The 16,419-nt window shown below is 41.4% G+C and overlaps 1 long non-coding RNA gene across 1 annotated transcript; it reads left to right on the plus strand.

The window, feature by feature from the left end:
- The first annotated feature begins 889 nt into the window (after positions 1-889).
- On the plus strand, positions 890-6,677 carry LOC135321580 (uncharacterized). Its single transcript, XR_010381446.1, has 4 exons — positions 890-960; positions 1,064-1,186; positions 2,565-2,718; positions 6,337-6,677. It is a non-coding gene; the product is annotated as an uncharacterized LOC135321580 (long non-coding RNA).
- The last annotated feature ends 9,742 nt before the right edge of the window (positions 6,678-16,419 follow it).

A 16,419-nucleotide genomic window follows, 5' to 3' on the forward strand; every position in this document is an offset into this window, starting at 1 on the left:
GGGTATCTAGTAGTAAGGAAAAGAGAAACTTCATGAATATGTAGTGAAGTAGGAAATTTCTTTTAAATCACGTAACTAAGAAATTGCGCATGTAGGGTATGAGGTCCTAGACCAGGCCAGGGGAGACAAAGGCAGGAGAGTGCAGCTCCCCACGGCCGCAGCCCTCGCCGTTGGCTATTGACTTGGTAGGCTTCTCCATATCACCTGTGTGTTCCCTCTGCGTCTTACTCAACACAGGCTTCCTAGGGCCACCACCAACCACCCGGCTAAGATGAGACTTGTTGACCTGTGTGCATGGAGAGCCTGGGGTTGTCATTTACATACCTTGACAAAACTCCTGCGTTTCCTAAGTGCATTAGAAAGGGGCTTTAGTTCTAGCAACAAGATATTTCTGGACGCCATGTTATCAAGTCAGCCACATTGGCCTCTAGGAACCCATTATACTCAGAGATTACTTTTCTTTTTAAAACCTTACAATCAAATTGTGCCTATTTCTACCAGGCTTTCCTAAAACTGAAAATGTAACAGTTTTAAACCTCTATAATCATTTAAAATGTTGAAATGACTTTTGAGGTTCTAAGTGTTTGTTAATAAACCGTTCGTGCTGATCATACAAAAGGCCCCCATTTGCTGGGAACGTCAGACATACTAGAGTTTGGTTTTACTGCAACATAAATCAATGTAAAGCAAACATGCTGGCTCTAACAAGACAGGTTAATTATTACATTCAGAATTTTTTTTTCTTTCTAAGACTTGGTTGTTCCAAATACATTTTGGAAAGCTTTCCAGAGGCTTATGAATGAGTATCTTCTCCCTGCCCCCCAGCCCATGTTCACTCTGGTAATCAAAAACATCCCAAATCATTCCCCTGAACTTAAAATTGGACTTTTCAAATAGCCTGTAGTTCCCCACTCCGGGTGAATCAATGAATGAGTGAATGAAAATGCTGAAAATTCAAAGGTAGGTCTATTTCGAGCAAAGTTAGATGAAGAGCTGAGAAACAGGTCCTGCTTCTAAAGGCATAATCTTTGGTTTTCCTGTTGCTGTCTTATCATTTCTACAGCTGAGTTGAAGCTGGAGCTGGAGGCCTGCTCCAGTCATCCAGTCCTTGGAAGATTCAATGGAAAAACATATTTTATAAGGACAAGATTTCGGAAATCCTGATGTGTTAACCTGTATTCAGTGTGTGATTTTTGTTATAAACTGCAGTAGTTTATCTAAGAGATGTGATTTCTGCCCACTAGGCATTGATGATTTAGTTTTTTTAAATGCAATATGTCAAATACACAAAATATATGATGATTAACAAATTAATTCAGTCTTCCAAAGTCTTTAAGAGCCATTTATAATTTTATCTCTGCCCATGGGAAAAATCAATAGCTAGCTTTCAATTTCTTTTTAGGAATTGCTGTAGACTTTACAATATAAATACTAAAAAGCAGAGAAATATGAAAGAATGGTACCTATTGGAAAAAGACAGAGAAGAAAAGTCACTAAGCTCAGACTTTTCTGAGTGTTAACATGGACGCAAAGGGACTTTTTGAGAATACAGTCCAGCCAGAGCAAAAGACCCTCCTGGCTTACTCAGATTTTCTGGCTAAGCTATCAGGATGAACAGAGTGCAGTATTTTGGTTACCCATGCTGTCCACACTCCAGGCAGCATATCTTATTTCTGGCTTGCATTCTTAGTTTGTATCCTTGTTCTGTTATAGAAGAACTGATCCTTGGACTTCCTTGGTTTTTAAATAACTTGATATTTTTAAAGTTTCCAACAAATTAAGACAAATATGCTGGTGGGGCCTGTGTACTCTGCACTTTGATACTGTGCTATGCAGGTCATTTGAATATACAAAACAAGAAGCTGTCTCTCTGCTGCGGGTATCCCCCTCTACAACATAATCATTTCATCTACACCAAAATATCGAAAAGAGAGTTGGTTAAATGTGGATATTTAAGTATCTTGTCTCATTGTACAAAGCTAAATGATATTTTCATTTTCCAAAACTTTATAAGCAATATATGTGTAGATAGCTAACCTCGTGTGAGGTGATTTTGCACTTAGCTTTATTTTAAATTTATTTCACATACAGGATAAGACACATCCTGATTTGCACCTTTGGAAGACATGTTTCAGGGGTGGCAGAAAATAGTGGTAAACATTCCTTCTCAGAACAGATTGCTATGCTGGTATCTGTAGATGCCTCAAGGCTGAAGTTCCTTCAGAAATTATTTTTAATCTGCTTGAGTCCCTAACCTCCCACCATCCCCCATATGGCAAGTGTTTAATGGTGCTATTTCCAAGGAAATCCATGATTGTGAGGCGATGTGTATTTGTGAGTGTGTTAGGAAAGAAATATATGAAGAAAAACAATTTATCTTAAAAGATCTTAATTTGTTCAGAAGCCATATTTATATACAAATATAAGTAACACATCAGTCTATCTCTTCTCTAGTCAAAATTAATCATTCTTCCCTGTTCTTTGTTACACTTTGTTAAACCTGTGTGATACTTACTGTCATGGTCAGATTTGACACATTGTTGTGTGTCTGCATTTCTTCCCAGCTCACTGAACAGTGATTCCTGGGAAACGGGGGACCAGGTTTTGTGTCTCCCCCCTGCATCTGTGGGCTATTCACAGTGTACACAGTTGATGCTCAGTCATTATCCCTTCACTTGATCCAGCATTTCAGACCTTTTGGAGAAACCCAGCTGCTAGGTAAGACCATTTCATTTTGTTTCTCTGTGAAAGATTGTGTTTAGAAAACTGGGATCAGAGCCACAGTGGGAATCTTTTTGTGTTTTGAGACATTTTTGTGTTCACGAGGTAAACGAAACAGCAGTGTTGCAGGGGTTCTTTCACTGAGATGGCTGAGGACACATCAGAAAGGCATTTGATTTCTCTTCAGAATGTACATGGTGATGCTCATGTCACAGACACGCCAGGTGCCACCATCAGTAGGTGAACTTGCAGCAGCCACGGCCCCAGAATGTATTGCAGAGACCAAGGGTGTGGATGGAGGTGGAGGTGGGAATGGAGAGGTAGAAAAAGGAGAGAAGGAATTAAGCCAAGGTACTCATGTTTATAACACTGTCGACGAAAAATTAATCAGTCCATCCAAGAAAGAAATGGAAACTTTTATTCAAGCCAAATTTGAGGATTATAACCTGGGAAGAGCATCTCAGAAATCTCTGATACCTGTTCTGCCAGTTAGAAATCAAGGCCAAGTTATTTAAGGTTTTTGAGACAGAGGGCTGTATATCAAATGATGCATTACTGACAGTTACATCATCCAGATCTAAGCATCATCCGGGTGGGCCACGTGACTCCTTACAAGATCAAGAAGGAATGTTATCTTTTAAGGAGCTGTCTTGTTAATGCTAGAATGTTGCTTCTTATGGTTGAGCAGGTACTCCTGCCGATGGGGGAGGTTTGGTCCATGCATAACAGACACACAATGCACAACAGAGAAATATTTTTATGTGTAAATTTTTCTTGTCTTGCCATAAATAAGAATTTTATTTCACAACACAAATCTTTCATTGTTGTGTAGGGAAGAGCTGCTGGGAATTTTTCTGTAAGTTCTAATTTATGAAAAGGCTGGATAAAAGGTGACATGGTAAACAAACAAACAAACCTCATATACTAGAGTGTCTTTAAGAAGTAATGTCTGGGAAATTAGCCCACTATCTTTTGGAAGGGGCTGAACAATGATTTGAATGTGGGGATATTTTCAAATCTGCACTGTGGCCAGGCATCAGGAATATGTGCTGTAAGCCTGACAAAAGCAAAACCCACCTGGAGAGCGTATTGATCATCCCCTTTGAGCGGAGCCCAGAGGCAGGAAAGCTTGTGAACCAAACTGTCTCTTGAGTCTGCTCAGAACTCGCTGTGGGGTGCTTTGGTATTTCATTTCCTCACACGGGTAATGCTATGGGTCATCCTGATTCTTTGCTCCCCAAATATTAGCTCCCTGTGATACAGGAAAATGAGCTGTGAGAGGATGGCCATTCCCCAGGTCCTAGGCGATTCCCTGGGATGCAGTCCATCAAATGAGGGTCCCTGGCTTTACACAGGAAAGGATTTAAGAGTGAGCCATAGTTGAGTAAAAGGAGATTTATTCAGAGAGGTGTGCACTCCATTAGACTGAGTGCCGGCCGTCTCAGAAGTTGAGGGAGCAAGAGGCCAGGAGGTGTGGGATTGCTAGTTTTTAACGGCTTGGTTATTTCATATGCAAACAAGTGGGAGGATTATTCCAACTACTTTGGGGAAGGAGGGGGAACTGGTCTACTGCCCTCTTTTTGACCTCTATGGTCACCCTCGGAACTGTCATGGCGCCTGTAGGAGTGCCATCCAGGTGATTGTAATAGAGCTAAGGGAGCCAAGGCTGAGAAGCAGCTCTATGCCAAAGTGGTAAGAAGACCCGCACAAGCTCAACAGCAGCAGAGCAAGTGAGCAGGGCGTCTGCAGCACCCACCGTAGTGACCTCAACAGCAACGGCGGCAGTGGCGGAGGAGCCACCCCTGGCTGGGAGAATGCCAGGAAAGGAAGAGACCTCATCCATATCTAAACTCCGCCAGGCACTGGTTGGAAGCATGGAGCCACTCCTCGGGCAGCTAGCAGTGTGGGCCACGTTCCTGCACAGAGCTAGGGACTGGGCGTGCAGAGTGGACAAGACCTAGTCTGTGCATTTGAGCAGGACAGACTGAAACAGAACAGGACCCTGGCGGGGCCGCCCTGGTACAAATTCTTTCTGTGTCCCCCATTTCTTGTTTGTAAGAAATAGGCTTCATTCAGCCTCCCTGACCTTTCCTGAATTCCAAAGGGCAGATTCAAACAGTTGCTAATCAGGGAAGGGAGGGAATGCAGAGGCAAGGGAGGAGGAGTCAAGAAACAAAGGAGAAGCAGCCTTGGGGCTGGCTGGTTCCTCCTCAGACAACATACTTCACCTTTTCTTTGAGTGCTTCTGCAGGAACTAAGGCCCCCACCCAGGTGGAGGATGGCAACTCAGGCTGAGCACAAGCGAGATTCCTGGAACACTGCCCTGTTATGTCACCAGTGACAAACCAGAAGAATTTCATGTACCCTGCAGCCCTCACCCCAAATTTTGCCCCATAAAAACTTTTCCCCCAAAACCATAGGAGAGTTTGGGGTTTTCAAACATGGTCCCCTGTCCTCCTTGCTTGGCCTTGCAATAAACCTTCCTCTGCTCCAGACTCCAGTGTTTTGGTTTATTTAGCCTCACTGTGAGTCGGGCACACAAACCTGTGTTCGGTAACAAGATGCACATGACAGGTGCAGGACAGGATACAAAGGGGACCCAAAGAGGGAGTCTCATTTCACCTGGGGAGGGAGTCACGTGGTAAGGGTTTTGTTTTGGAGAAATCCTTGCGGCAGCAGGATTGGACTGGGAGGGACCATGGTGGGAAGTGGGGGAGCAGTTGCAGTTGTCCAAATGAGAGAAGCTGAATGTCTGAATAAAAGCAGGACCTGAAGGTTGGAGAGCAGGGAAATGGTCAGAGAGAAGACATGGAGCCCTCTCCTTTCCTAAAGTGGCATATGGTCTCCTCACACTGTCCTAGTGGCCTGGGTGCCTGTAAGTAAACTTAATACAGTAAGCAAGTGTTCTCGGTGTTAACAATCTTAATTTCCATGGGTTAATCACTAAAAATGTACATATAACACAATCCTTACCCTTCACTGGTTATAACAGGCCACACCCCTAAATACCCCATCACCCAGGTAAAGACTAGTAGCCCAACAGAGGCATCTCTGTCCAGGCTCCCGCTGCCATGGGCTGGTTATTAACAAATCCTCACCTCCTGTCTAGAGTGCCAGTGTTCCTCTCCCCCTGCCCAGGGATTACTGGTACAGTGCAGCTGTAGCCACCCTTTAAGAACATCCTTGGGTCTGAAACATTGTCAGGTATAAAGAAAACTATGGCTTGACTCTTGGAGCTGTTGTTTGCTCTCCAGGGGAAGCAGCAGTCAAGGGTGTTTCAGTGGGGTACCGTTTCAGGAAAACCTTTCAGTTTCACTGGAAAAGATGAGACAAGAAGGGGGCAGGGCATAGCCACTCAAGGTATGCTACAGAAATTAACATGAAAATGGTGAAAGATTTAACCCCCAGGAGGCCTTGAGGCTCAAGATGGAGGGAGATTTGACTTCTAGTAGACCCTCAGCATCATTATATGCCCATTGTAATACAGTAGCATGGAGAATAACATGCCCACAGGTGCCATAGCAATCCCAAGGCTGGCCACAAAAGGTCAAAGAGTGGGAAATGGCCAACTTCCTGGGAATCCTGTAGTAGAGAATAACCTTTGTTTTGTTGGAGGTTTACAGGGACACCATGACCTGGCCTACGGGGACGGCTGCAAGAACAAAGAATGCCTGCAGCAAGAAGATTGCAGCAATCAACCATACCCTCTCCCTTGTTTTGTTTTGTTTTGTTTTGTTTTGTTTTGTTTTGTTTTGTTTTGTTTTGTTTGTATAAAAGGAGCTTGTATTCTGACTAGAGGGTGATGGTTCTCCAAGACATTAGTTGGCCATCCTCTCAGTCTGCCGGCTTTCCAAATAAAGTTGCTATTCCTTGCCCCAATACCTTGTCTCCCGATTTATTGGTCTGCCGTGCGGCGAGCAGAATGAGTTTGGACTCGGCAACAATCCCAGACCCTTCCCCAGACTAGTTAGACTGTTCCTTCCACTTATTAGCATATGAAGCCATCAAGCCCATGAAAACTGGCAACACAGTGCCCACACTCTGTCTGTGGAGTGTGTACCTACTTTTACTCTAATCAGAGCACCCAACCCCTGCACCTCATGGCCTTTCTCTTGCCTTTTGATGTATCTGTCTAAATAAATCTTCCTTTACTCAACTGTGGCTGCTCTTGAATTCTTTCCTGTGCGAAGCCAAGGACCCATACTTGGCGGGGCACGTCCCAGGGGCTCAACCAAAGCCTGGGACATGGCCCTCTTCATGCCCCATGTGGGTTTTTCCTGCATCAAAGAGACTGTAGGAAAAAAAAAATGCTAGATGGTGTATAGGATACTTCTCATTTAGCAAGATAAAAGCCAGCCTGCTAAATGAAAAATAGCAAACTGCAAGGACTGCAAGAGACAGCCCTGAATTCTTTCGATGGCTGCGAAAGGCTGCATCATCCTGGTGATGTTGTCCATGGTAGGGGAAGCGGCAATGACTGGGTATTGGGCACAGACATGAAAACATGAGATGACAACTTTTTCTGGACAACTGATTCATCTCATTAGACCACAAGCTCAGCTTCTTGGCTTGTGGAATTACAGAGTACTTGCTTAGGAATAAACTTACAAAATACAGAATTAGAAACGATAAATATTTTAATCAAGTTTCTCCTGACCTCTTAATTTTTAGAGTTTTATTTCTCTTTTTGGAAACTAGAAATGGTGGGATGAAGAAACCTGACCCTAATATTGCTTGTCTTTAACAACAACGTTAATTTTGCTCTAAGGAGCTGGGCAGGTTACATTGTACATTTCGTTCCTGACTATTGCCTCTCATGAGAGCATTCAGCTTGTTACACTAAATTCATGACATAGTTGGAAATTTCCAACCAACCCACCATTCAGTAACTTAGTTGGGTGGGTTCTAAATTTCCTGATCTTACACCACACCCTGAATACAGATCTGTGAGGGAGTGGATATAACAATTCTTTCATTTGATTTAAAGCTTATGTTTTAATTTCCCTTGAAAGAGAAAATATTTTGTCATCCAGTGGAAACAAGTGATAACAGCGTTGAGAGGGACAAGCTCAACACAGGAATATACACTTCCTGAGTTTATGTAGGGGAGATAAAAGTAGCTGAGGGCATGATGTCTAGTGATGACCTGATTTGATTTGTGATCTGACTGCATCCATGGCAGTTCAAAGCGTGGTTTCCAGCACTTCACATCAATATAGTAACTCTGGGATCTTGAAGAAACTCATATTTGCTATCTAAGACAGGGAGAGTCAGAGAATATGAGTACCCCTAAGCTAGGTATATTCATTCTGAAAAATGAGTTGGCTCACTGAAGCTCTGTTAGTAATAGGAAAAATTGGAAACAATTAAAAATTTTAAAATAGTTAAATAAACGATGGTGTATTCATTCAGTCAAAGGTTATTCTATATTTTAAAAATGAAGAAGTTTGAGGTGTTGACTTAGAAAAATATCCATGCTATACAAAATGGGAATAATTACAGAATGATATGCAAATCATACATTTATCCTGCTAAAAACAAGTACCTTGTTCTATATACACTTACACAGACATATGTCTGCGAGTTGTGGCAGTGTTACGGGACAAAAGTTGTGTGCCTGATGCACAGTGAGGCCAAACAAACCAAAACATCAGAGTTTGGAGCAGAGGTAAGTTTACTGCAGGGCAGAGGAAGGAGCTCAGGCGGCTCGTGCTTGAAAATCCTGAACTCTCTGGTGGCTTTTGGGTAAAAGGCTTTGTAGGCAAAATTTAGGGTGAGGGCTGTGGGGCGTGTGGCTTTCTTCTGATCAGTTGGTGGTGAGGTAATAGGGCTGTGTTCTGGGAATCCTGTGCTCAGCCTGAAGTTGCCATTTTCAGGCTGGGTGGGGGCCCTTGTTAAGAACTCAGAGATATGTCATATATATTCCTTGAGGAGGAACCAGGACCTTGCCCCACGGCTTCATGATGGTTCCTCCTTTGTCTCTGCATTCCCTCCCTTCCCTGATTAGCAACTGTTTGAATCCGCCTTCTGGTACTCAGAGAAGGTCAAGGAGGCTGAATGAAGCCTATTTCTTAAACAAGAAGCGGGGGACATGGAAAGGATTTGTACCAGGAAGGACCCCACAGGGTCCTGCTCTGTTTCAGCAATGTGTGGTGTGCTCATGTGTAAGGATGGGTGAATAACTGTGAAAGTGGAATGTGGGAAGGTAGGCATTGCATCTTTTTCTTTTTATGCCACTGTAGATATCTATCTATCTATCTATCTACCTACCTATCTATCTATACACACACACACATTTATACAATAGACATCTAATAAAAACATTACCAACACAATACATGGGTCTCATCATATTAAATGTGTTGATTTTAAAACCACCATCACATTAAGCCATTTTATTTAACTATGAAAACGCACGTGTTTCTGAGCCAGGTCAGAGAGCCTGGCAATTATGACTTGATGTTTTTAAGATCTTTGTGCTCGTAACTCCGCTATTTTCATTCATTTAAAAGACTATACTTCAGCATTCTCTCTGGGTAGTCTGAAGACTGAAGTAGAGCATATTAGCGCTCTGGAGCAACTGTCATTAGGTGATCAGAATCTTGCAGACTACTACATTCTAAGCATGTTTTCATTGCCCTGTGTCAATATTTTGACAGTAGCCTACGCGCACTAAGAACTTTGCATCACAAAGAAAAACAGGTGCAGCAAAAAGGGAAGCAAGTCCTTTGAGGATGAATTTTCAATTTATTGGATGTGCCTTCACTTTTCTAAATGCATATTAATAATAACAATAATATTTGCTCTTGTGGTGGAATTGGTTGCTATGGATAACTTATGACAATGAAAACCTTTTGAAATAAAGTAAGAAACCTACACAGATGAGTTCAGGATATCATGGAGAGGCAACTCTGATCCAAGCCTCCATGTCCCAGGGCTGCGGCCCTCTTACACCCTAGGGTGGTCCTTCCCTGGGCTTCGTGGAGCTCATGTGACTAGTGGGTGGGAAGAGGTGAAGAGAGTGACAGGAAAACACAAACTCAGGTGTGTCCATCTGACTGATATGAGAAAAAATGGGGCTTGAAGGGGTGGCTGTGTCCCAGGCCTCAGTCAAGTCCCTGGGATGTGCCCCGCCAAGTGAAGTTCCCTGGCCTCGTGCAGGAAAGAATTCAAGAGCGAGCCACAGTTGAGTAAAAGTAGATTTATTTAGGGAGATGCACACTCTATAGACCACGTGTAGGCCATATCAGAAGGTCAGAGAGGCCACGAGGGGTGTGTGTGTGGTTAAAGTAAAAGTAGATACACACTCCGTAGACAGAGTGCGAGCTGTCTTAGAAGGAGAGAGAGAGAGCGCGCGCGCTAGCGCTATGAGGCATGGGGTTGTTAGTTTTTACGGGCTTGATAATTTCATATGCTAATGAGCAGGAGGATTGTTCCAACTACTTTGGGGAAAGGGTGGGGATTCCCAGGAAATGGGCCACCGCCCTCTTTTTGACCTTTTCTGGCCAGCCTCAGAACTGTTATGGCACCCGTGGGAGAGCCATTTACCATGCTAATGTATTACAATGAGTGTATAATTAAGCTCAAGGTCTTCTGGAAGTCAAATCTCTCGCTATCTTGGGCCTCAAGATCTGTTGGGAGTTGAATTTTCTGCCATCTTGGTGCTAATTGTTGTGTCACTCCTCTACTGACTGTGCCCTGCCCCTTTCCTTCCTGTCCACAATGATCAGAGGCAGTGCTAACAAGCCCTTGAATCCATGAAGATGTAGGATGCACACCCACTTGCTAATTTAGAAAGGCTGAATAATGGCTGCAGTTAGCCAGGGCCAGAGAACGTGGCAATTTCCTTTTGGCAGGTAGATTTTTTTTCCATTTTAACAGATATATTTGGAAATCTAGTCTAACATGCACTTATGTTTGGAAGAGAAACCATAAAATGGCTTTCCTACCATGATGAAGTTTTTGGAGATCAAGGAAGGTGGGTTCCCCTCCAGAATTAAGATATATAAACTAAACCAATATATTTCATGCTATTCTCATCACATGAAGTCAGAATTTTCAGCATTTCTGAAAATAGAATTTGAAGAAAAATCAAGACAAGAAAGTACAATCCAAAGTCCTTTACAACTGACTTGGCATTGAAATCATGGACAGAAAGCAAAGTGTCTCTGTCATTAAATGGAATGAAAGTTGTTGGAAAAATTAATATGATAATACTTCTGTGAATGTCTGCAGAGAAAAAAAAATAATCCAAACTTATTTACCCAACATAAATCAAATACATTTGTTCTCCCTTCCCCAATTTTTGAGGTTACTGGTTTTGGGGTGTTCATTTTGCATAGTTTTACAGACATAAGATTGATGTAGCTTTCTGGTTAGATACAGGCTTATGGTCTTCTCTCTCTGTCTCTCTGTCTCTGACTTTGTCTCTCTTTCTCTTTCTTGGTGTGGGTCACTTCACCTGAGCTACCCTAAGTCAGAACCTTTAATGTTTGCAAACACTAGTTTTTAAATCCTTGTCTGAAACCAAATGAAGAGGCAGCAGTTTAAAAATACCTATTGATGGAATCTCTCTCCCTATGCAATTCTAGCTCATCTATACTAGAGAGAGCAAGGCAAATTATTAAACAGTAGTATTTCATTCTTTCACTGAATCCTCTTTTATAATAGACGTGAATGTTCTAATTCATGGCTTTCATTACTAGGTTTGTAGGCTCTCGCTCCTTGTAATTGTTTAATAAAATTCAAAAGTGTAACATATTTTGCTATAAAAAATATCCCACATCCTTCTCCTGGCTGTTGAGTTATAAATCCTTAAGTCCAACCTAGACACTCTGGCTTTCAACATTCCTATATTACTGGTGAAAGAAAAGTAATGGAAACTCAAAAAGATAAAATGGCAGATGGCATATAAATGACTGACTGGGGACACAGCACTTTACATAGAATAAGAGTTCAATACGTTTTGAATTAAGGGAAGAAAGGTTTGGATTTCGGTCCTATAGAGTGTGCAGTCAATTACACAGTTTAGTGAGACTGAAAGAGAAATCAGCTTTCGAGGGAACTAAATCATTTCTGCAGAAAAGAGAGCAGTATTGTGTAACCATTGGTAGGCTTAATATTAATGCATTTCACCAATTTAAGAGAACTCTATTAATAAAACACTCTGCTCCAAGAAAGTGAGGGCTTACAAAATGAATATGACATAGGTATTTTCCTCAAGCTGTTAATGCCAAAAGAGGGAGACAGACTTCTGAATATGTATCTGATGATAACAGCATAATCTATGCTACAATCAAGGTCAAGTTGCTGGAGGGAGAGAAAAAATAATTCATCTTAAATTCATAAAAATTTTCCATTTCCAAAAACAAGATTCCTACCTAGTCCAGCATATGTAAAATTTTTTAATAAAGTACATTTAAAAATATGTTCTTTTAATGCAATTTTTACTGCTAAGAGAATATGGGAATTCTTTAAAGGCCGGTAAAACATCTACAAGATGTGCAGAGGCTAACTTTTGTGGGTTATTGGCATAAAACAATTTTAAACACACATGGGACATTTCTGGAAATCAACTGAATATATTTGGCCTTAAATATCTCAAAAATTTTTGAAAGATCGGTAACATACCTATCATATTTTCTTACTATAATGCAATAAATAGGTCATTGAAAATGTTCTATACATTCAGAAAGTTTAAAACATACTTCTAAATCAGTCAAGAAAGAATTAAAAATTAGGAAATGAAATACTGTATGTAAAAACTTGCAGATGCAGTTAGACTGCAAGAGATAAATCTGTAGCCTTAAGTACTTGTATTAAGAAAGAAGAAACGCAAAAAACAAATGAGCTAAGCATCTAATTCAAGAAATCAGGGGGAAAAACAAACTCACTGAGTCATTCAAAGAAAGGTAAAGAGACGGAAATTAATGAAACAGAAATCAAAAATACAAATGAGAATAAACAAAAGTTTGTTTTTAAGAGTGATAAAAACGGCCACCTCCATCAGGATTAATCAAGAAAAAAAGAGAAGAGTGTTACTACACATGTAGCATTACAAGATTAGATAAATGAGAGAAAATTATATTCAATATCTTGTAATAACCTATAACAAAAAAGAATATGAAAAGGACTATATATATATGCATAGCTTAAACACTATGCTGTACACCAGAAATTAACACAGCATTGTAAACTGACTATACTCCAATCAATCAATCAATCAGGTTTGGTAATAATTTCTAAAAAAAAAAAACCCTAGGATTGTATGATTTGGGGCAAATTTCCTAACCTCCCCGTCCCTCAGTTTCCTCATCTGTAAAGTGGGTGAGGAAAATATGTCATTGGGTTGTCATGAAAGTTAAATAAGCAAATATATATGAAGCACTTAGGAAAATGCCTGACAGAGTGTGAGCACTCAGTGTAAATATTAGTTGCTAAGGAAACTTTTTTTTGGTACTAAAAAGTCCTCTTTATATTTTTCCTTTCCCCCCTCAATTTTCTACAGTATTTTACTTTCATTAAAAGAGCGATTTTACACACACACACACACACACACACACACACACATACATACAGCTCACATACACCCCCACAAGGGCTCAAGCTCTTTGACATGAGCTGCCTCCCCCACTTCCCTTGAAGGTTGGGTTGTGACAGAACATCGTGTCTGGAAACACTGCCCTCACCTGTCAGGGTACCTCTATGCTGCTGCTTCTCCTAAGGCAGGACGGTTGAAACACTGCTCTGATGACACATTATCATGCCATAACAGTCCACTGTAAGCAGTGGTGACCCCAGAGGCAAAGGGAAGGCTCTTCCTGACCATGTTGAAACAAAGATGCAGCCGAATCCCCTGTGGGATTTCCTAACCAAGGATGTGCAGACTCTGCACCTAAAGCCTGTGATTTAGTGGGTTAGAGGGCATTTGCAGATTTGTGACGGTGATGGGCACCTGGGTTGTGAACAGCTGCTTTATTCTGTTTCACTCAACCTTTCCCCACATCCTGACCCAGGCAGTCCTGGGCTGGTGGATTTTAATAGCATGCAGCACTTCCCAATGAATTTTAATTAATTTTCCAAATTGTTCAGGAAATATCCTAGATTAGAAAAAAGGGGACCTGAAGGAGAAACTAAGAACATTCCTCATTCTCCAAAGTTTAAATTTTCATATTGAAAGCCAGTAATAAACACATAGGATAATTACAGAGTACAATAAATGTTCTTAAAAGAGGAAACAAATGGGATGATATGACAGAGTAATGGGAGAGGAGGCTTCACACAGGTGCCCAGGGACAGCTGTGCTGAGCAGGTGATGTTATAGTGGAGACTTTGAGATGAGAGGGAGCAGTTTATGTTCAGAATAGACGTGAATATTTTGCAGGCAGAAACAACAGCCTCTGCATGGCAATAGGAAAGAACTCTGCATGTTCAAGGTCAGTATCCAGTGTGTCATGTGTAACAGGAGATGCTGGGGAGGTCAGTGCCTGGAGACTTGTCCAGGCCAAGGAGTTTGGGTTTTTTTCTAAGTGCAGGAGAAAACCACAGGCTTTTGAATGGGGTATGGTGGACCTAACATAGGAAACTGATGTTTTCGAAGGTTACACTGGTTTATGGGTGGAGATAGACTGGTGGAAAATAACAGCAGAAGGAAGGTTTTAGGAGGCTATTGCGATAACCTAGGCGAGAGGTCATGACAGCTTGGACTCGGCAGGTAGCAGAGGAGATGGTGAGGGGCGAAGCAAGTTGGCGTCTCTTTCGAGGTAGAAGGCAGCTAGGGTATTTGTGGCAGATTTGTGGCTCTGATTGGCTCTGTGGCAGATGGAAATCAGACCATTGGGTCAAAAGCCACTGCTACGTCTCTTTCCCATGAAGGTAAATGGCAAGAATGCTGACTAATCGCACAGGTCCAAAATCCAAGTTCTCATTTGTCCTTTTGGACCATGAGAATAGTTATACTGTGGCTGTTGTAAATGCCTCACAGTCTCAAAAGGGTGAGATGCTGTTTCTGCTGAGGGATCAGTTTTCAGCTGCGGGACTCTATATTCTGGGTAACATTTAGGGCTCACATGACTACCCTCCTATGTTGGAGGTAGAATAAATTCTAGGTTTCATCAGTCCCAAGAGGTCAGCTCCAGAGGCGGGGCAGGCCGCACGTCTATGGGGCACCTAGTTCCTTGCTGCGCCAAGGAAGCCCTGAGGAGGCCTGACCTCACCTGAACCTTGGGGCCCTCCCTCTTAATAGATCCAGAGCTGACCTGCTTCTCCATGGTTCATTCTGAACCGAAGCCAATCTGAGTGCAGGTCAGAGTCCTCCCTTTCTCTACACTCTTACTCAACGTGAGTCTAGTCTTCATGAGTTCACCCCAACCCTGCTCAGCCCCTGGGCCAGCTCCAGAGAGTCTGAGACTGCTCAGTGACAAGGGGAGTGCAGGAGATGGGAAGGGAGGGAGGGTAACGGGATAGCTGCTGTGGCAAAAGCAGAAGTGGAGTCAGCAAATGTCTCTTCCCATCTCCTCTCAGGAGGAAATGGTGAGATACTTCAAACCCTACAGCTCTCATACGGGGTATGTTTGTGTGATAGGACAGAACATTCCTGACCACACTGCTTAAAGAAAATATAAATAAGCCAGTCCGTAGGTTAAATGAAACACTGCTTGCCCTAAGCATTAGGAAAGATAGTTTTATTTTGCGTGCATGTTAGCTACAGGTTATGAGGGTGCTCCCAAGAGTAGGATCCAAATCCTTCATCTCATCCACAAAACAAACAAACAAATAAACAAACGAAAAGTTTTTATAAAGGACTTGGGCTTTTATTCTTTTTTAAAAATTAATTCTTATTTGTAGTCAATTTAGTTTCAGGTGTACAGCAAACCGATTCAGTTATACATATACATACATATATATATATATATTTTTTTTCAGATTCTTTTCCATTACAGCTCATTACAAGAAGTTGATTATAGTTCCCTATGCTGTACAGTAGGTCCTTATTTTATTGTTCACCTATTTTATATATAGTAATGTGTATCAGTTAATCCCAAACTCCTAATCTATCCTTCCCCTCTCCTTTCTCCCCTGGTAACCACGTTTGTTTTCTACTGGACCTTTATTCTTATGCACTGTGTGAGGGGTCAGGAGTAAATTTAGAATCAATTTCAAGATGTGAGAGCTGTAACCATATATTTTACAGCTTAAAAATATCAAATGGTAATGTGGCTATAAACGCGAGTGAGAGTGGTGAATACTGTGTCGAGAATTTACTTAGGTTCTCTTGAAAAGCAAGTTTCAAAACAACACATCAAGTCTGGCCATTTAATTAAAAACTAAAAAATGATGGTGTTTCACTGAATCTAAGAAGCTATCAAATGTAAGACAGTCTAATGTTGGAAATGTTAATATGTGAAAACATATAATGTTTAAAAATCAATACAAAAATTTAAAAAGGCTTTTTGTAATTGCTTTTACATAAATGTTTTTAAATGCATAGAGTGTCAGAACAATATACTCTAAAATGTAAACAGAGAAATATTACACTTTAAAATGTTAAAAAAATCTCTGGGAGAGGGTAGTAGAATGGGGTAAAGGACCCTATATATCTTTATTCTACATGCTTTTACATTATTTGAGGTTGTAAATTATAAATAAGCATGCATGGAGATAATGTGTGTGTGTGTGTGTAAATGACACTGGTTCTTA

The sequence above is a fragment of the Camelus dromedarius genome, chromosome 6, assembly GCF_036321535.1.
Source record: "Camelus dromedarius isolate mCamDro1 chromosome 6, mCamDro1.pat, whole genome shotgun sequence".
Taxonomy (NCBI): domain Eukaryota; kingdom Metazoa; phylum Chordata; class Mammalia; order Artiodactyla; family Camelidae; genus Camelus; species Camelus dromedarius.